Source organism: Scyliorhinus torazame, chromosome 2, assembly GCF_047496885.1.
Source record: "Scyliorhinus torazame isolate Kashiwa2021f chromosome 2, sScyTor2.1, whole genome shotgun sequence".
Lineage (NCBI taxonomy): Eukaryota > Metazoa > Chordata > Chondrichthyes > Carcharhiniformes > Scyliorhinidae > Scyliorhinus > Scyliorhinus torazame.
In genome coordinates, this window is record NC_092708.1 from 48,387,388 (window position 1) to 48,407,674 (window position 20,287).

The 20,287-nt window shown below is 51.9% G+C and overlaps 1 protein-coding gene across 1 annotated transcript in view; it reads right to left on the reverse strand.

The window, feature by feature from the left end:
• The window catches only part of kif5c (kinesin family member 5C), a 359,768-nt gene that overhangs the window by 85,239 nt on the left and 254,242 nt on the right, over positions 1-20,287 (reverse strand). The gene's annotated exons all lie outside the window — the stretch shown is intronic.

A 20,287-nucleotide genomic window follows, 5' to 3' on the forward strand; every position in this document is an offset into this window, starting at 1 on the left:
CTGGCGCCCAAAACGGCGGCAATCAGACGGGCATCGCGCCGCCCAAAAGGTGCGGAATGCTCCGCAACTTTGGGGGCCGAGCGCCAACATTGAGGGGCTAGGCCGACGCCGGAGGAATTTCCGCCCCGCCAGCTGGCGGAAACGGCCTTTGTTGCCCCGCCAGCTGGCGCGGAAATGACATCTCCGGGCGGCGCATGCGCGGGAGCGTCAGCAGCCGCTGACAGTTTCCCACGCATGCGCAGTGGAGGGAGTCTCTTCCACCTCCGCCATGGTGGAGACCGTGGCGGAGGCGGAAGGGAAAGAGTACCCCCACGGCACAGGCCCGCCCGCGGATGGGTGGGCCCCGATCGCGGGCCAGGCCACCGTGGGGGCACCCCCAGTGTCAGATCGCCCCGCGCCCCCCCCCCCCAGGACACTGGAGCCCGCCCACGCCGCCTTGTCCCGCTGGTAAGGTAGGTGATTTAATTTACGCCGGTGGGACAGGCAATTTATCGGCAGGACTTCGGCCCATCCGGGCCGGAGAATCGAGCGGGGGGGCCGCCAACCGGCGCGGCGCGATTCCCGCCCCCGCCGAATATCCGGTGCGGGAGACTTCGGCAACTGGCGGGGGCGGGATTCACGCCAGCCCCCGGCGATTCTCCGACCCGGCGGGGGGTCAGAGAATGTCGCCCAAGATTAGCATTATTCCTGATGTATCTCAATATATCCATTTAAAGTTTTGCTGCATGTTTTGCTGCATTGGGAAGTAGATTGTAACCAAATGTCAAGATGAAACTCCCAGTGTGGAGAGATATGGGGATATTAAGCAGAATACAGGAAATCAAAACTCAATATTTTTGATAAGGAGGTGAAAAAATACCTTTGAATACATAGGTTTAAGTTTCGAGATGATCTGTTCCTTCTACAGATCATCTACCTAGGTGTTTACATCACTCATTTAACTAAAGGGATATTTGGAATCAAGGGGCAGAACATAATGCTCCCACTCGAGGCGAGTTCCGAAGGTGGATGAGGGCGTTTGGGCAGGTGGATGTGGGGACCCCATCGCATCCCCCTGATTAAGTCAGGGCGGGAAGGCTTGTGGGTGACCTTAAGCTGGCATGCCAATTGAGGGCGTTAAGTGGGCAAATATTGACCACATGAAGGCCTCATTCTGCCACCATGGGCATTCAACCAGCGACAGGAACAAGAATCGCCACACAGGAAGCACAAGTTAGATTATGGCCTAATAGGGGAGGTCCCTCATTCAAAATACTCCATTCCTGATCAAGGGATCTGGCATTGGGAGGGTGGGGGGAGATATTGAGACGCCCCACTTTGCTGTCCTTTCCTTTGAAACCACCTCCTATTCCTCACTCGCCACTGAGCGCCCCCCCTCTCTCCCGTGCCACCCGCACATACCTTGCTCCAGGGATCGCTGGCGAACGGCCAAGTGTACCTCCGGCCGGCAGCAGCCACCGCTCCCAGTGGTGCTGCCGGTAACAGAGAGCTGCCTGCCTCTGATTGGCCGGCAACTCTCGGGAGCTGGTCATTTCCACCTACTGGGGGCAGTGCAGCAATTCCATGTCCCACCGGGAGCCAGGAGCTCCGACCAATTGGGGACTTAATTCATTCGGGGGTCCCAGAGATCGGGTCGGCGGGGCTGTGGCCAGTTTTGGCGGGAGTCATCAGGCTCCCAGCCACCCTCATTAAATTCTGCCCTTTGAATCATAAAGGTGGCAGGAGGTTTAACCCAACATGCCTGTGCCAGCTCTTTTTCTGCTGCCTGCTTTATAAACGTAAATCCACTACACTTTTGGAAGTGACTATTGGACCTGCTTCGACAAATGCATTCATGGTCACAACAAATGAATGAGTTAAAAAATAACTAATCCCCTTCACTGGGTTTTTTGACAATAATCTTAAAACTGTGCACTCTGGTCACTGACAACCCTGCAAGTGGAAACAGTTTTCCCCATAACGCCTCATGATTTTGCACGCTGCACCAACATATTTCAATTCCTAAAAATAATCAAGCAACGTTCTAGGATCTTTACGGATTAATCCCAGCCTGCTGCCACTAGTGTGTACCCCACAATACAAAACCTCGGAATGAAACAGATGGTATTAAGGATGTGAGCCTAAGGGGACCACTCTGATAGCTGTAATCTACATACCTAAAGGGATAGATCGAATTCAGCTCGGTGGAAATTCACATCTAGTACAATGCAGAATTCACCTTCATTATAATCAAAGGAAAAAGACTGAAAGAATTTTAAGCTCAGAGGTTGGGTGGATTTGTCTCAGCTGACAGGTTAAAGGTTAACCAGCCTCCAACTCCAAGTGGAGACGGAATAGGGGCAAGCAACCAACACACTCCCAGGATGTGGGTTAGCAATTTCAATATTATAATGAGGTTGCATGCTTCTTATTTGATCACCATTTCAAATTTAACTCTAGCCAGCCAGTTTCTACAATGTTGGGAAATGCGGCTGCTAAAGGAAGGCAAGAACGGTTGGATTCAGGAGTGATGTGGCTTTTTCATTCATCTGCTGGATACAGCATATCTGCCACACACACCCACAGCAATCACACGCTACCCTGACCCTTCCTGCCTCCGACGCAAACTTTGAGTGGGTGGGTGGGTGGTAGTGAGTGAATGGGTGGGTGTGAGTGGGTGGGTGGGTGTGGTGTGAGTGGCTGGGTGGGTGTGGTGTGAGTGGGGTGGTGGGAGTGAGAGAGTAAGTGAGAGTGAGTGAGTGAGAGTGAGTGAGTGGCGTCCTGGGAGTGAGTGCGTGAATGGGAGGGAGTGGGTGGGTGGGAGTGAGTGAGTGAATGGGAGGGAGTGGGTGAGTGGGAGTGAGTAGGTGGATGGGTGAGTTAGTGAGTGAGTTAGTGAGTGAATGAGTCAGTGAGTGAGTGAGTGAATGGGTGGGAGTGAGTGAGTGAGTCAATGAGTGAGTGAGTGAGTAAGTGAGTGAGTGAGTAAGTGGGTGAGTGAGTGGGAGTGAGTGAGTGAGTGTGTGAGAGGGTGGGAGTGAGTCAGTGAGTCGGAGTGAGTGAGTGGATGGGAATGAGTGAATGAGTGAGTGAATGAGTGAGTGAGTAGGTGAGTGAATGGGAGTGAGTGAGTGAGTGGGTGAGTGGGAGTGAGTGAGTGAGTCAATGAGTGAGTGAGTGAGTGAGTGAGGGCGTGAGGGTGGGAGTGAGTGAGTGAGTGAGTGAGTCGGAGTGAGTGAGTGAGTGGATGGGAATGAGTGAGTGAATGAGTGAGTGCGTGAGTCAGTGAGTCAATGAGTGAGTGAATGGGAGTGAGTGGGTGAATGAGTGAATGAGTTGGTGAGTGAGTCAGTGAGTGAGTGGGTGAGTGAGTGAGTGGGAGTTAGTGAGTGAGTGAGTCAATGAGTGAGTGAGTGGATGGGAGTGAGTGAGTGAGTGAATGTGAGTGGATGAGTGAGGGAATGAGTGAGTGAGTGAGAGTGGGTGAGTGAGTGGCTGTGTGGGAGTGAGTGAGTGAATCAATGAGTGAGTGAATGGGAGTGAGTGAGTGAGTGAGTGGGTGGGTGGGTGGGAGTGAGTGAGTGAATGGGAGAGAGTGGGTGAGTGGGAGTGAGTAGGTGGATGGGTGAGTTAGTGAGTGAGTCAGTGAGTGAGTCAGTGAGTGGGAGTGAGTGAGTGAGTCAATGAGTGAATGAGTGAGTGAGTAAGTGAGTGAGTGAGTAAGTGGGTGAGTGAGTGGGAGTGAGTGAGTGAGTGTGTGAGAGGGTGGGAGTGAGTCAGTGAGTCGGAGTGAGTGAGTGGATGGGAATGAGTGAATGAGTGAGTGAATGAGTGAGTGAGTAAGTGAGTGAATGGGAGTGAGTGAGTGAGTGGGTGAGTGGGAGTGAGTGAGTGAGTCAATGAGTGAGTGAGTGAGTGAGTGAGGGCGTGAGAGGGTGGGAGTGAGTGAGTGACTGAGTGAGTCGGAGTGAGTGAGTGAGTGGATGGGAATGAGTGAGTGCGTGAGTCAGTGAGTCAATGAGTGAGTGAATGGGAGTGAGTGGGTGAATGAGTGAGTGAGTTGGTGAGTGAGTGAGGGAGTGAGTGAGTGGGTGAGTGAGTGGGAGTTAGTGAGTCAATGAGTGAGTGAGTGGATGGGAGTGAGTGAGTGAGTGAATGTGAGTGGATGAGTGAGGGAATGAGTGAGTGAGTGAGAGTGGGTGATTGAGTGGCTGGGTGGGAGTGAGTGAGTGAGTGAGTCAATGAGTGAGTAAGTGAGTGAATGGGAGTGAGTGAGTGAGTGGGTGAGTAACTGGCTGGGTGGGAGTGAGTGAGTGGGAGTGAGAGAGTGAATGAGTGGGAGTGAGTGAGTGAGTCAATTAGTGAGCGAGTGAATGAACGGGAGTGAGTGTGTGAGAGGATGGGAGTGAGTGAGTGAGTGTGTCGGAGTGAGTGAGTGAGTGGATGGGAATGAGTGAATGAGTGAGTGAATGAGTGAGTGGGAATGAGTGAGTGAGTCAGTGAATGAGTGAGTGAGTGGGTGAGTGACTGTGTGAGCGGGTGGGAGTGAGTGAGTGTGTGAGTCGGAGTGAGTGAGTGAGTGAGTGGGTGAGTGAGTGGGAGTGAGTGAGTGGGTGAGTGAGTGGGAGTGAGTCAGTGAGTGAGTGAGTGTGCGAGTGAGTGAGTGAATGGATGTGAATGAGTCAATGAGTGAGTGAATCAGTGAGTGAATGAGTGTGTGAGTCAATGAGTGAGTGAGTGAATGGGAGTGAGTGAGTGGGTGAGTGAGTGAGTGAGTGGTGAGTGAGTGGGAGTGAGTGAGTGGGTGAGTGAGTGAGTGGGAGTGAGTGAGTGAGTGAGTGTGTGAGTGAATGGGAGTGAGTGAGTGAGTGGGAATTAGTGAGTGAGTGAGTGAGTCAATGAGTGAGTGAGTGGATGGGAGTGAGTATGTGTGTGAGTGAGTGAGTGAGTGGGAGTGAGTGAGTGAGTGAGTGGGTGAGTGAGTGGGAGTGAGTGAGTGAGTGGGTGAGTGAGTGAGTGGGAGTGAGTGAGTGAGTGAGTGTGTGAGTGAATGGGAGCGAGTGAGTGAGTGAGTGAGTGGGAATTAGTGAGTGAGTGAGTCAATGAGTGAGTGAGTGGATGGGAGTGAGTGAGTATGTGTATGAGTGAGTGAGTGTGTGAGAGGGTGAGAGTGAGTGAGTGAGTGGATGGCAATGAGTGAATGAGTCAGTGGGTGAGTCTGAGTGAGTGGGTGAGTGAGTCGATGGGAGTGAGTGAGTGAGTGAATGAGTGAGTGGGTGGGTGGAGTGAGTGAGTGAGTGAGTTGGTGGGTGGGTGGAGTGAAAGGGAGTGAGTGGAGTGAGTGGGAGTGAGTGAGTGAATGGATGAGTGGGTGGATAGGTGGGAGTGAGTGAGTGGGCAGGAGTGAGTGGGTGAGTGAGTGAATGAGTGAGTAAATGAGTGGGTGAGTGAGTGAGTGGCTGTGTGGGAATGTGTGAGTGAATGAGTGAGTGAATGAGTGAGTGAATGAGTGGCTGGGCGGGAGTGAGTGAGTGAGTAGGTGAGTGAGTGAGTGGGTGAGTGAATGAGTGAGTGAATGAGTGAGTGAGTGTGTGGGTGGAAGTGAGTAAGTGAATGAGTGAGTGAATGAGTGAGTGAATGAGTGTGTGAATGAGTGAGTGAGTGGGTGAGTGAGTGGGTGGGTGAGTGAGTGAGTGAATGAGTGGGTGAGTGAGTGAGTGGCTGTGTGGGAGTGTGGGAGTGAATGCGTGAGTGAATGAGTGGGTGAGTGAGTGGCTGGGCGGGAGTGAGTGAGTGAGTGGGTGAGAGAGTGGCTGGGCGCGAGTGAGTGAGTGAGTGAGTGAGTGGGTGGGTGGGTGAGTGGGTGAGTGAATGAGTGAGTGAATGAGTGAATGAGTGAGTGAGTGGGTGAGTGGGTGGGTGAAAGTGAGTGAGTGAATGAGTGAGTGAATGAGTGAGTGGGTGAGTGGGTGGAGTGAGTGAGTGGGTGGGAGTGGGTGGGTGAGTGAGTGAGTGGCTGGGTGGGAGTGAGTGAGTGAGTGAGTGGGTGAGTGAGTGAGTGAGTGGGTGAGTGAGTGAGTGAGTGGCTGGGTGGGAGTGAGTGAGTGGATGAGTGAGTGGGTGAGTGAGTGAGTGAGTGAGTGAATGAGTGAGTGAGTGAGTGGGTGGGTGGGTGGAGTGAGTGAGTGGGTGGGATTGAGTGGGTGAGTGAGTGAGTGGCTGGGTGGGAGTGAGTGAGTGAGTGGGTGGGTGAGTGGGTGAGTGAGTGAGTGAGTGAATGAGTGAGTGAGTGAGTGGGTGAGTGAGTGGGTGGGTGGAAGTGAGTGAGTGAATGAGTGAGTGAATGAGTGAGTGAGTGTATGGGTGGAGTGAGTGAGTGGGTGGGTGGAGTGAGTGAGTGGGCTGAGTGAGAGGGAGTGAATGAGTGAGTGGGTGGGTGGATGGGAGTGAGTGGGTGGGAGTGAGTGAATGAGTGGATGGGAGTGAGTGAGTTGGTGATATGTAGGGGTATGTGGGTGGATGTGTGAGAGAGAGTGTGGGAGCGAGTGGGTGGGTGTGTGGGTGGGAGTGAGTGAGTGGGTGGCTGGGTGTGGTGTTAGTGGTTGGGTGGGAGTGATTGGGTGAGTGAGTGACTAAGTGAGTGGATGAGTGAGTGAATGAGTGAGTGGGTGAGTGAGTGGCTGTGTGGGAGTGAGTGAGTGAGTGAGTGAGTGGGTGAATGAGTGAGTGGCTGGCAGTGAGTGAGTGGGTGAGTGAGTGGGTGAGTGGATGGTTGTGAGTGAGTGAGTAAGTGGGTGAATGAGTGAGTGAGTGGATGGGAGTGAGTGAGTGGGTGAGTGAGTGGATGGGAATGAGTGAGTGGGTGAGTGAGTGAGTGGGAGTGAGTGGGTGGATGGGGTGTAAGTGGGTGGGAATGAGTGGGTGGGTGTGAGAGAGAGTGGGTGGGTGGGTGGGAGGGAGTGAGTGAGTGGGTGGGTGAGTGAGTGAGTGGGAGTGAGTGGGTGGGTGGGTGGGTGGGTAGATGGGGTGTGAGTGGGTCGGTAGATGGGTGGGAAAGAGTGGGTGGGATTGAGTGAGTGAATGGGAGCGAGTGGGTGGGTGGGAGTGAGTGAGTGAGTGGATGGGAGTGAGTGGGTGGGTGGGAGTGAGTGGGTGGGAGTGAGTGGGTGGGTGGGAGTGAGTGGGTGGGTGTGTGGGAGTGAGTGGGTGGATGGGGTGCGAGTGGGTGGGAATGAGTGAGTGGGTGTAAGAGTGAGTGGGTGGGTGTGGTGTGAGTGGGTTGGTGGGAGTGAGTGAGTGAGTGAGAGTGAGTGGGTGGGTGGAGTGAGTGAGTGGGTGGGAGGGAGTGGGTGAGTGGGAGTGAGTAGGTGGATGGGTGAGTTAGAGAGTGTGTTAGTAAGTGAGTGAGTGAGTGAATGTGAGTGAATGAGTGAGTGAGTGAGAGTGGGTGAGTGATTGGCTGTGTGGGAGTGAGTGAGTGAATCAATGAGTGAATGAGTGAATGGGAGTGAGTGAGTGTAGAGTGAGTGGCTGGGTGGGAGTGAGTGCATGAGTGAGTGAGTCAATGAGTGAGTGAGTGAGTGAATGGGAGTGAGTGGGTGAGTGAGTGAGTGGGAGTGAGTGAATGAGTGGGAGTGAGTGAGTGAGTGGGAGTGAGTGAGTGCGTGAGTGAGTGAGAGTGAGTGAGTGAGTTAATGAGTGAGTGAGTGAGTGAATGGGAGTGAGTGGGTGAGTGAGTGAGTGGGAGCGAGTGAGTGAGGAGTCAATGAGTGAGTGGGAGTGAGTGAGTGGGAGTGAGTGAGCGAGTGTGTGAGAGGGTGGGAGTGAGTGAGTGAGTCGGAGTGAGTGAGTGGATGGGACTGAGTGAATGAGTGAGAGGGAGTTAGTGAGTGAATGAGTCAATGAGTGAGTGAATGGGAGTGAGTGAGTGAATGGGTGAGTGAGTGGGAGTGAGTGAGTGAGTGAATGAGTGAGTGAATGAGTGAGTGAGTGAGTCAATGCGTGTGTGAGTGAGGGAAGTGGAGTGAGTGAGTGGGTGAGTGTGTGAGTGAGTGAGTGAGTGGGAGTGAGTGGATGGGAATGAGTGAATGAGTGAGTGAATGAATGAGTGAATGAGTGAGTCAATGAGTGAGTGAGTGAGTCAATGGGAGTGAGTGAGTGGGTGAGTGAGTGAGTGGATGAGTAAGTGAGTGGGAGTGAGTGAGTGAGTGAGTGGGTGAGTGAGTGAGTGGGAGTAAATGAGTGAGGGAAGTGGAGTGAGTGAGTGGGTGAGTGTGTGAGTGAGTGAGTGGGAGTGAGTGAGTGAGGAGTCAATGAGTGAGTGGGAGTGAGTGAGTGAGTGGGAGTGAGTGAGTGAGTGTGTGAGAGGGTGGGAGTGAGTGGGAGTGAGTGGGAGTTAATGAGTGAGTGAGTGAGTGAATGGGAGTGAGTGAGTGGGTGAGTGAGTGAGTGGGAGTGAGTGAGTGAGGAGTCAATGAGTGAGTCGGAGTGAGTGAGTGGATGGGACTGAGTGAATGAGTGCGAGGGAGTTAGTGAGTGAATGAGTCAATGAGTGAGTGAATGGGAGTGAGTGAGTGAATGGGTGAGTGAGTGAGTGGGAGTGAGTGAGTGAGTGAATGAGTGAGTGAATGAGTGACTGAGTGAGTCAATGCGTGTGTGAGTGAGGGAAGTGGAGTGAGTGAGTGGGTGAGTGTGTGAGTGAGTGAGTGAGTGGGAGTGAGTAGATGGGAATGAGTGAATGAGTGAGTGAATGAATGAGTGAATGAGTGAGTCAATGAGTGAGTGAGTGAGTCAATGGGAGTGAGTGAGTGGGTGAGTGAGTGAGTGGATGAGTGAGTGAGTCAATGCGTGTGTGAGTGAGGGAAGTGGAGTGAGTGAGTGGGTGAGTGTGTGAGTGAGTGTGTGAATGGGAGTGAGTGAGTGAGTGGGTGAGTGGGAGTGAGTGAGTGAGTCAATGAGTGAGTGAGTGAGTGAGTGAGGGCGTGAGGGTGGGAGTGAGTGAGTGAGTGAGTCGGAGTGAGTGAGTGAGTGGATGGGAATGAGTGAGTGAATGAGTGAGTGCGTGAGTCAGTGAGTCAATGAGTGAGTGAATGGGAGTGAGCGAGTGAATGAGTGAGTGAGTTGGTGAGTGAGTCAGTGAGTGAGTGGGTGAGTGAGTGAGTGGGAGTTAGTGAGTGAGTGAGTGAGTGAGTCAATGAGTGAGTGAGTGGATGGGAGTGAGTGAGTGAGTGAATGTGAGTGGATGAGTGAGGGAATGAGTGAGTGAGTGAGAGTGGGTGAGTGAGTGGCTGTGTGGGAGTGAGTGAGTGAATCAATGAGTGAGTGAATGGGAGTGAGTGAGTGAGTGGGTGGGTGGGTGGGAGTGAGTGAGTGAATGGGAGGGAGTGGGTGAGTGGGAGTGAGTAGGTGGATGGGTGAGTTAGTGAGTGAGTCAGTGAGTGAGTCAGTGAGTGGGAGTGAGTGAGTCAATGAATGAGTGAGTGAGTGAGTAAGTGAGTGAGTGAGTAAGTGGGTGAGTGAGTGGGAGTGAGTGAGTGAGTGTGTGAGAGGGTGGGAGTGAGTCAGTGAGTCGGAGTGAGTGATTGGATGGGAATGAGTGAATGAGTGAGTGAATGAGCGAGTGAGTAAGTGAGTGAATGGGAGTGAGTGAGTGAGTGGGTGAGTGGGAGTGAGTGAGTGAGTCAATGAGTGAGTGAGTGAGTGAGGGCGTGAGAGGGTGGGAGTGAGTGAGTGAGTGAGTGAGTCGGAGTGAGTGAGTGAGTGGATGGGAATGAGTGAGTGAATGAGTGAGTGCGTGAGTCAGTGAGTCAATGAGTGAGTGAATGGGAGTGAGTGAGTGAGTTGGTGAGTGAGTGAGTGAGTGGGTGAGTGAGTGGGAGTTAGTGAGTCAATGAGTGAGTGAGTGGATGGGAGTGAGTGAGTGAGTGAATGTGAGTGGATGAGTGAGGGAATGAATGAGTGAGTGAGAGTGGGTGATTGAGTGGCTGGGTGGGAGTTAGTGAGTGAGTGAGTCAATGAGTGAGTAAGTGAGTGAATGGGAGTGAGTGAGTGAGTGAGTGGGTGAGTAAGTGGCTGGGTGGGAGTGAGTGAGTGGGAGTGAGTGAGTGAGTGAGTGGGAGTGAGTGAGTGAGTCAATGAGTGAGCGAGTGAATGAACGGGAGTGAGTGAGTGAGTGAGTGTGTGAGAGGATGGGAGTGAGTGAGAGAGTGAGTGGATGGGAATGAGTGAATGAGTGAGTGAATGAGTGAGTGAGTGGGAGTGAGTGAGTGAGTCAATGAGTGAGCGAGTGAGTGAACAGGAGTCAGTGAGTGAGTGGGTGAGTGAGTGGGAGTGAGTGAGTGGGAGTGAGTGAGTGAGTGAGTGGGTGAGTGAGTGGACGGGAATGAGTGGTCAATGAGTGAGTGAGTGGGAGTGAGTGAGTGGGTGAGTGAGTGGGAGTGAGTGAGTGAGTGTGTGAGAGGGAGGGAGTGAGTGAGTCGGAGTGAGTGAGTGGATGGGAATGAGTGAATGAGTGAGTGAATGAGTGAGTGGGAGTGAGTGAGTCAATGAGTGAGCGAGTGAATGAACGGGAGTGAGTGAGTGAGTGTGTGAGAGGGTGGGAGTGAGTGAGTGAGTGAGTCGGAGTGAGTGAGTGGATGGGAATGAGTGAATGAGTGAGTAAATGAGTGAGTGGGAGTGAGTGAGTCAATGAGTGAGTGAGTCAATGGGAGTGAGTGAGTGAGTGAGTGGGAGTGAGTGAGTGAGTCAGTGAATGAGTGAGTGAGTGGGAGTGAGTGAGTGAGTGAGTGGGTGGGAGTGAGTGAGTGTGTGAGTCGGAGTGAGTGAGTGAGTGAGTGGGTGAGTGAGTGGGAGTGAGTGAGTGGGTGAGTGAGTCAGTGAGTGAGTGAGTGTGTGAGTGAGTGAGTGAATGGATGTGAATGAGTCAATGAGTGAGTGAATGAATGAGTGAGTGAGTCAATGAGTGAGTGAATGGGAGTGAGTGAGTGGGTGAGTGAGTGAGTGGGTGAGTGAGTGGGAGTGAGTGGGTGAGTGAGTGAGTGGGAGTGAGTGAGTGAGTGTGTGAGTGAATGGGAGTGAGTGAGTGAGTGTGTGAGTGAGTGAGTGGGAATTAGTGAGTGCGTCAATGAGTGAGTGAGTGAATGGGAGTGAGTGAGTGAGTGAGTGGGAATTAGTGAGTGAGTGAGTGAGTCAATGAGTGAGTGAGTGGATGGGAGTGAGTGAGTATGTGTGTGAGTGAGTGAGTGAGTGGGAGTGAGTGAGTGAGTGAGTGGGTGAGTAAGTGGACGGGAATGAGTGGTCAATGAGTGAGTGAGTGGGAGTGAGTGAGTGGGTGAGTGAGTGGGAGTGAGTGAGTGAGTGTGTGAGAGGGAGGGAGTGAGTGAGTCGGAGTGAGTGAGTGGATGGGAATTAGTGAATGAGTGAGTGAATGAGTGAGTGGGAGTGAGTGAGTGAGTCAATGAGTGAGCGAGTGAATGAACGGGAGTGAGTGAGTGAGTGTGTGAGAGGGTGGGAGTGAGTGAGTGAGTGAGTCGGAGTGAGTGAGTGGATGGGAATGAGTGAATGAGTGAGTGAATGAGTGAGTGGGAGTGAGTGAGTCAATGAGCGAGTGAGTCAATGGGAGTGAGTGAGTGAGTGAGTCGGAGTGAGTGAGTGGATGGGAATGAGTGAATGAGTGAGTGAATGAGTGAGTGGGAGTGAGTGAGTCAATGAGCGAGTGAGTCAATGGGAGTGAGTGAGTGAGTGAGTGGGAGTGAGTGAGTGAGTCAGTGAATGAGTGAGTGAGTGGGAGTGAGTGAGTGAGTGAGTGGGTGGGAGTGAGTGAGTGTGTGAGTCGGAGTGAGTGAGTGAGTGAGTGGGTGAGTGAGTGGGAGTGAGTGAGTGGGTGAGTGAGTCAGTGAGTGAGTGAGTGAATGGATGTGAATGAGTCAATGAGTGAGTGAATGAATGAATGAGTGAGTCAATGAGTGAGTGAATGGGAGTGAGTGAGTGGGTGAGTGAGTGAGTGAGTGGGCGAGTGAGTGGGAGTGAGTGGGTGAGTGAGTGAGTGGGAGTGAGTGAGTGAGTGTGTGAGTGAATGGGAGTGAGTGTGTGAGTGAGTGAGTGGGAATTAGTGAGTGAGTGAGTGCGTTAATGAGTGAGTGAGTGGATGGGAGTGAGTGAGTGAATGAGCGGGAATTAGTGAGTGAGTGAGTGAGTCAATGAGCGAGTGACTGGATGGGAGTGAGTGAGTATGTGTGTGAGTGAGTGAGTGAGTGGGAGTGAGTGAGTGAGTGGGAGTGAGTGAGTGAGTGTGTGAGAGGGTGGGAGTGAGTGAGTGAGTGAGTCGGAGTGAGTGAGTGGATGGGAATGAGTGAATGAGTGAGTGAATGAGTGGGAGTGAGTGAGTCAATGAGTGAGTGAGTCAATGGGAGTGAGTGAGTGAGTGAGTGGGAGTGAGTGAGTGAGTCAGTGAATGAGTGAGTGAGTGGGAGTGAGTGAGTGAGTGAGTGGGTGGGAGTGAGTGAGTGTGTGAGTCGGAGTGAGTGAGTGAGTGAGTGGGTGAGTGAGTGGGAGTGAGTGAGTGGGTGAGTGAGTCAGTGAGTGAGTGAGTGAATGGATGTGAATGAGTCAATGAGTGAGTGAATGAATGAGTGAGTGAGTCAATGAGTGAGTGAATGGGAGTGAGTGAGTGGGTGAGTGAGTGAGTGAGTGGGCGAGTGAGTGGGAGTGAGTGGGTGAGTGAGTGAGTGGGAGTGAGTGAGTGAGTGTGTGAGTGAATGGGAGTGAGTGAGTGAGTGTGTGAGTGAGTGAGTGGGAATTAGTGAGTGAGTGAGTGCGTTAATGAGTGAGTGAGTGGATGGGAGTGAGTGAGTGAATGAGCGGGAATTAGTGAGTGAGTGAGTGAGTCAATGAGCGAGTGACTGGATGGGAGTGAGTGAGTATGTGTGTGAGTGAGTGAGTGAGTGGGAGTGAGTGAGTGAGGAGTCAATGAGTGAGTCGGAGTGAGTGAGTGGATGGGACTGAGTGAATGAGTGCGAGGGAGTTAGTGAGTGAATGAGTCAATGAGTGAGTGAATGGGAGTGAGTGAGTGAATGGGTGAGTAAGTGAGTGGGAGTGAGTGAGTGAGTGAATGAGTGAGTGAATGAGTGACTGAGTGAGTCAATGCGTGTGTGAGTGAGGGAAGTGGAGTGAGTGAGTGGGTGAGTGTGTGAGTGAGTGAGTGAGTGGGAGTGAGTAGATGGGAATGAGTGAATGAGTGAGTGAATGAATGAGTGAATGAGTGAGTCAATGAGTGAGTGAGTGAGTCAATGGGAGTGAGTGAGTGGGTGAGTGAGTGAGTGGATGAGTGAGTGAGTCAATGCGTGTGTGAGTGAGGGAAGTGGAGTGAGTGAGTGGGTGAGTGTGTGAGTGAGTGTGTGAATGGGAGTGAGTGAGTGAGTGGGTGAGTGGGAGTGAGTGAGTGAGTCAATGAGTGAGTGAGTGAGTGAGTGAGGGCGTGAGGGTGGGAGTGAGTGAGTGAGTGAGTCGGAGTGAGTGAGTGAGTGGATGGGAATGAGTGAGTGAATGAGTGAGTGCGTGAGTCAGTGAGTCAATGAGTGAGTGAATGGGAGTGAGCGAGTGAATGAGTGAGTGAGTTGGTGAGTGAGTCAGTGAGTGAGTGGGTGAGTGAGTGAGTGGGAGTTAGTGAGTGAGTGAGTGAGTGAGTCAATGAGTGAGTGAGTGGATGGGAGTGAGTGAGTGAGTGAATGTGAGTGGATGAGTGAGGGAATGAGTGAGTGAGTGAGAGTGGGTGAGTGAGTGGCTGTGTGGGAGTGAGTGAGTGAATCAATGAGTGAGTGAATGGGAGTGAGTGAGTGAGTGGGTGGGTGGGTGGGAGTGAGTGAGTGAATGGGAGGGAGTGGGTGAGTGGGAGTGAGTAGGTGGATGGGTGAGTTAGTGAGTGAGTCAGTGAGTGAGTCAGTGAGTGGGAGTGAGTGAGTCAATGAATGAGTGAGTGAGTGAGTAAGTGAGTGAGTGAGTAAGTGGGTGAGTGAGTGGGAGTGAGTGAGTGAGTGTGTGAGAGGGTGGGAGTGAGTCAGTGAGTCGGAGTGAGTGATTGGATGGGAATGAGTGAATGAGTGAGTGAATGAGCGAGTGAGTAAGTGAGTGAATGGGAGTGAGTGAGTGAGTGGGTGAGTGGGAGTGAGTGAGTGAGTCAATGAGTGAGTGAGTGAGTGAGGGCGTGAGAGGGTGGGAGTGAGTGAGTGAGTGAGTGAGTCGGAGTGAGTGAGTGAGTGGATGGGAATGAGTGAGTGAATGAGTGAGTGCGTGAGTCAGTGAGTCAATGAGTGAGTGAATGGGAGTGAGTGAGTGAGTTGGTGAGTGAGTGAGTGAGTGGGTGAGTGAGTGGGAGTTAGTGAGTCAATGAGTGAGTGAGTGGATGGGAGTGAGTGAGTGAGTGAATGTGAGTGGATGAGTGAGGGAATGAATGAGTGAGTGAGAGTGGGTGATTGAGTGGCTGGGTGGGAGTTAGTGAGTGAGTGAGTCAATGAGTGAGTAAGTGAGTGAATGGGAGTGAGTGAGTGAGTGAGTGGGTGAGTAAGTGGCTGGGTGGGAGTGAGTGAGTGGGAGTGAGTGAGTGAGTGAGTGGGAGTGAGTGAGTGAGTCAATGAGTGAGCGAGTGAATGAACGGGAGTGAGTGAGTGAGTGTGTGAGAGGATGGGAGTGAGTGAGAGAGTGAGTGGATGGGAATGAGTGAATGAGTGAGTGAATGAGTGAGTGAGTGGGAGTGAGTGAGTGAGTCAATGAGTGAGCGAGTGAGTGAACAGGAGTCAGTGAGTGAGTGGGTGAGTGAGTGGGAGTGAGTGAGTGGGAGTGAGTGAGTGAGTGAGTGGGTGAGTGAGTGGACGGGAATGAGTGGTCAATGAGTGAGTGAGTGGGAGTGAGTGAGTGGGTGAGTGAGTGGGAGTGAGTGAGTGAGTGTGTGAGAGGGAGGGAGTGAGTGAGTCGGAGTGAGTGAGTGGATGGGAATGAGTGAATGAGTGAGTGAATGAGTGAGTGGGAGTGAGTGAGTCAATGAGTGAGCGAGTGAATGAACGGGAGTGAGTGAGTGAGTGTGTGAGAGGGTGGGAGTGAGTGAGTGAGTGAGTCGGAGTGAGTGAGTGGATGGGAATGAGTGAATGAGTGAGTAAATGAGTGAGTGGGAGTGAGTGAGTCAATGAGTGAGTGAGTCAATGGGAGTGAGTGAGTGAGTGAGTGGGAGTGAGTGAGTGAGTCAGTGAATGAGTGAGTGAGTGGGAGTGAGTGAGTGAGTGAGTGGGTGGGAGTGAGTGAGTGTGTGAGTCGGAGTGAGTGAGTGAGTGAGTGGGTGAGTGAGTGGGAGTGAGTGAGTGGGTGAGTGAGTCAGTGAGTGAGTGAGTGTGTGAGTGAGTGAGTGAATGGATGTGAATGAGTCAATGAGTGAGTGAATGAATGAGTGAGTGAGTCAATGAGTGAGTGAATGGGAGTGAGTGAGTGGGTGAGTGAGTGAGTGGGTGAGTGAGTGGGAGTGAGTGGGTGAGTGAGTGAGTGGGAGTGAGTGAGTGAGTGTGTGAGTGAATGGGAGTGAGTGAGTGAGTGTGTGAGTGAGTGAGTGGGAATTAGTGAGTGCGTCAATGAGTGAGTGAGTGAATGGGAGTGAGTGAGTGAGTGAGTGGGAATTAGTGAGTGAGTGAGTGAGTCAATGAGTGAGTGAGTGGATGGGAGTGAGTGAGTATGTGTGTGAGTGAGTGAGTGAGTGGGAGTGAGTGAGTGAGTGAGTGGGTGAGTAAGTGGACGGGAATGAGTGGTCAATGAGTGAGTGAGTGGGAGTGAGTGAGTGGGTGAGTGAGTGGGAGTGAGTGAGTGAGTGTGTGAGAGGGAGGGAGTGAGTGAGTCGGAGTGAGTGAGTGGATGGGAATTAGTGAATGAGTGAGTGAATGAGTGAGTGGGAGTGAGTGAGTGAGTCAATGAGTGAGCGAGTGAATGAACGGGAGTGAGTGAGTGAGTGTGTGAGAGGGTGGGAGTGAGTGAGTGAGTGAGTCGGAGTGAGTGAGTGGATGGGAATGAGTGAATGAGTGAGTGAATGAGTGAGTGGGAGTGAGTGAGTCAATGAGCGAGTGAGTCAATGGGAGTGAGTGAGTGAGTGAGTGGGAGTGAGTGAGTGAGTCAGTGAATGAGTGAGTGAGTGGGAGTGAGTGAGTGAGTGAGTGGGTGGGAGTGAGTGAGTGTGTGAGTCGGAGTGAGTGAGTGAGTGAGTGGGTGAGTGAGTGGGAGTGAGTGAGTGGGTGAGTGAGTCAGTGAGTGAGTGAGTGAATGGATGTGAATGAGTCAATGAGTGAGTGAATGAATGAGTGAGTGAGTCAATGAGTGAGTGAATGGGAGTGAGTGAGTGGGTGAGTGAGTGAGTGAGTGGGCGAGTGAGTGGGAGTGAGTGGGTGAGTGAGTGAGTGGGAGTGAGTGAGTGAGTGTGTGAGTGAATGGGAGTGAGTGAGTGAGTGTGTGAGTGAGTGAGTGGGAATTAGTGAGTGAGTGAGTGCGTTAATGAGTGAGTGAGTGGATGGGAGTGAGTGAGTGAATGAGCGGGAATTAGTGAGTGAGTGAGTGAGTCAATGAGCGAGTGACTGGATGGGAGTGAGTGAGTATGTGTGTGAGTGAGTGAGTGAGTGGGAGTGAGTGAGTGAGTGGGAGTGAGTGAGTGAGTGTGTGAGAGGGTGGGAGTGAGTGAGTGAGTGAGTCGGAGTGAGTGAGTGGATGGGAATGAGTGAATGAGTGAGTGAATGAGTGGGAGTGAGTGAGTCAATGAGTGAGTGAGTCAATGGGAGTGAGTGAGTGAGTGAGTGAGTGGGAGTGAGTGAGTGAGTCAGTGAATGAGTGAGTGAGTGGGAGTGAGTGAGTGAGTGAGTGGGTGGGAGTGAGTGAGTGTGTGAGTCGGAGTGAGTGAGTGAGTGAGTGGGTGAGTGAGTGGGAGTGAGTGAGTGGGTGAGTGAGTCAGTGAGTGAGTGAGTGAATGGATGTGAATGAGTCAATGAGTGAGTGAATGAATGAGTGAGTGAGTCAATGAGTGAGTGAATGGGAGTGAGTGAGTGGGTGAGTGAGTGAGTGAGTGGGCGAGTGAGTGGGAGTGAGTGGGTGAGTGAGTGAGTGGGAGTGAGTGAGTGAGTGTGTGAGTGAATGGGAGTGAGTGAGTGAGTGTGTGAGTGAGTGAGTGGGAATTAGTGAGTGAGTGAGTGCGTTAATGAGTGAGTGAGTGGATGGGAGTGAGTGAGTGAATGAGCGGGAATTAGTGAGTGAGTGAGTGAGTCAATGAGCGAGTGACTGGATGGGAGTGAGTGAGTATGTGTGTGAGTGAGTGAGTGAGTGGGAGTGAGTGAGTGAGTGGGAGTGAGTGAGTGAGTGGGAGTGAGTGAGTGAGTGGGTGAGTGAGTGAGTGGGAGTGAGTGAGTGAGTGAGTGAGTGAGTGTGTGAGTGAATGGGAGTGAGTGAGTGAGTGGGAATTAGTGAGTGAGTGAGTGAGTCAATGAGTGAGTGAGTGGATGGGAGTGAGTGAGTATGTGTGTGAGTGAGTGAGTGGGAGTGAGTGAGTGAGTGAGTGTGTGAGAGGATGGGAGTGATTGAGTGAGTGAGTGGATGGTAATGAGTGAATGAGTCAGTGGGTGAGTCTGAGTGAGTGGGTGAGTGAGTCGATGGGAGTGAGTGAGTGAGTGAATGAGTGAGTGGGTGGGTGGAGTGAGTGAGTGAGTGAGTGAGTTGGTGGGTGGGTGGAGTGAAAGGGAGTGAGTGGAGTGAGTGGGAGTGAGTGAGTGAATGGATGAGTGGGTGGCTAGGTGGGAGTGAGTGAGTGGGCAGGAGTGAGTGGGTGAGTGAGTGAATGAGTGAGTGAATAAGTGGGTGAGTGAGTGAGTGGCTGTGTGGGAGTGTGTGAGTGAATGAGTGAGTGAATGAGTGGCTGGGCGGGAGTGAGTGAGTGAGTGGGTGAGTGAGTGGGTGGGTGGGTGAGTGAATGAGTGAGTGAATGAGTGAGTGAGTGTGTGGGTGGGAGTGAGTGAGTGAGTGAATGTGAGTGGATGAGTGAGGGAATGAGTGAGTGAGTGAGAGTGGGTGATTGAATGGCTGGGTGAGAGTGAGTGAGTGAGTGAGTGAATGGGAGTGAGTGAGTGAGTGAGTGGGTGAGTAAGTGGCTGGGTGGGAGTGAGTGAGTGGGAGTGAGTGAGTGAGTCAATGAGTGAGCGAGTGAATGAACGGGAGTGAGTGAGTGAGTGAGTGTGTGAGAGGATGGGAGTGAGTGAGTGAGTGTGTCGGAGTGAGTGAGTGAGTGGATGGGAATGAGTGAATGAGTGAGTGAATGAGTGAGTGATTGGGAGTGAGTGAGTCAATGAGTGAGCGAGTGAGTGAACGGGAGTGAGTGAGTGAATGGGTGAGTGAGTGAGTGGGAGTGAGTGAGTGGGAGTGAGTGAGTGAGTGAGTGAGTGAGTGGGTGAGTGAGTGGATGGGAATGAGTGAGTCAATGAGTGAGTGAGTGGGAGTGAGTGAGTGAGTGAGTGAGTGGGTGATTGAGTGGGAGTGAGTGAGTGAGTGTGTGAGAGGGAGGGAGTGAGTGAGTCGGAGTGAGTGAGTGGATGGGAATGAGTGAATGAGTGAGCGAATGAGTGAGTGGGAGTGAGTGAGTGAGTCAATGAGTGAGCGAGTGAATGAACAGGAGTGAGTGAGTGAGTGTGTGAGAGGGTGGGAGTGAGTGAGTGAGTGAGTCGGAGTGAGTGAGTGGATGGGATTGAGTGAGTGAATGAGTGAGTGGATTTCGGCGGCAGCGGTGCGCAGGCGCCCTCTGGGAGGTGAGTAGTGAATTTAAAAAGCCTTACCTTTACAGGAGCAGCCCTTTGGAGTTCGGCGGCAGCGGTGCGCAGGGGCCTTCTTGGAGGTGAGTAGTGAATTTAAAAAGCCTTGCCTTTACAGGAGCAGCCCTTTGGAGTTCGGCGGCAGCGGTGCGCAGGGGCCTTCTTGGAGGTGAGTAGTGAATTTAAAAAGCCTTGCCTTTACAGGAGCAGCCCTTTGGATGTCGGCGGCAGCGGTGCGCAGGGGCCTTCTGGGAGGTGAGTAGTGAATTTAAAAAGCCTTGCCTTTACAGGAGCAGCCCTTTGGATGTCGGCGGCAGCGGTGCGCAGGGGCCTTCTGGGAGGTGAGTAGTGAATTTAAAAACTCTTACCTTTACAGGAGCAGCCCTTTGGATGTCGGCGGCAGCGGTGCGCAGGCGCCCTCTGGGAGGTGAGTAGTGAATTTAAAATGCCTTGCCTTTACAGGAGCAGCCCTTTGGAGTTCGGCGACAGCGGTGCGCAGGGGCCTTCTGGGAGGTGAGTACTTACTTTAAAAAGCCTTACCTGGTCCCGTGTCTGATCTTCTTTTCTGTTTTATTTGTTTTTATATAAGGCGGGAACCGGAAGTTCGACCCGCGGACCTCTGGGAAGTCCCCCCCCCCCAACCAATAAATTCTGGTGGAGAGGAAACCCGAACACTACACGTGTAGCGTCTCCCACCCGTCCTCCTCCTCTAACCTAATAATAAGACCCATTGGTGTAAGGTAAGTGCCATATTATATTATTATTATATTATTAGCATTGTGCAGGTCAAGGTTCGGAGGTGGAGGAGCAGTCTCTGTCAGCGAGAGAACCTGAGAACATCTAAGACACTCAGAAGGTAAGAAGGTAAGTAAGTGATTTTTACTTATTTTCACTTTTATACCTTTTTTCAAATTGTGTGTGTCGGGGGGAAACTGAAGTGACATCACAGAAAAGCTGTGGCCAGAGTGGATGGTTGGGATTCTACCCTAAATTTAAAAAAAAATTTGAGTATTTGGTAACTAATTAAACATAATAACTTAATTATAATTTAGAGGGATAGCTAAGCCAGAGATCGGAGAGTATTATAGTTAGCTATCGCATTTCTATTAGAAATCTAGTGCTAGGAAACAGATAGTTGACAGTAACTTTGAAATTTAAAAAAATATATTTTTAAACAAAAGACAAATTTTAATTAATTGACGCAATGTCAGTTAGAGGGGTGCTGTGCTCTGACTGTGAGATGTGGCAGGTCCGGGAGGCTTCCAGCGTCCCGGATGGCTTCATCTGCAGAAAGTGCACCCAACTGGAGCTCCTCACAGACCGCATGGTTCGGTTGGAGCAGCAATTGGATGCACTTAGGAGCATGCAGGTGGCGGAAAGCGTCATAGATCGCAGTTATGTAAATGTGGTCACACCCAAGGTGCAGGCAGAGAAATGGGTGACCACCAGAAAGGGCAGGCAGTCAGTGCAGGAATCCCCTGTGGTTGTCCCCCTCTCGA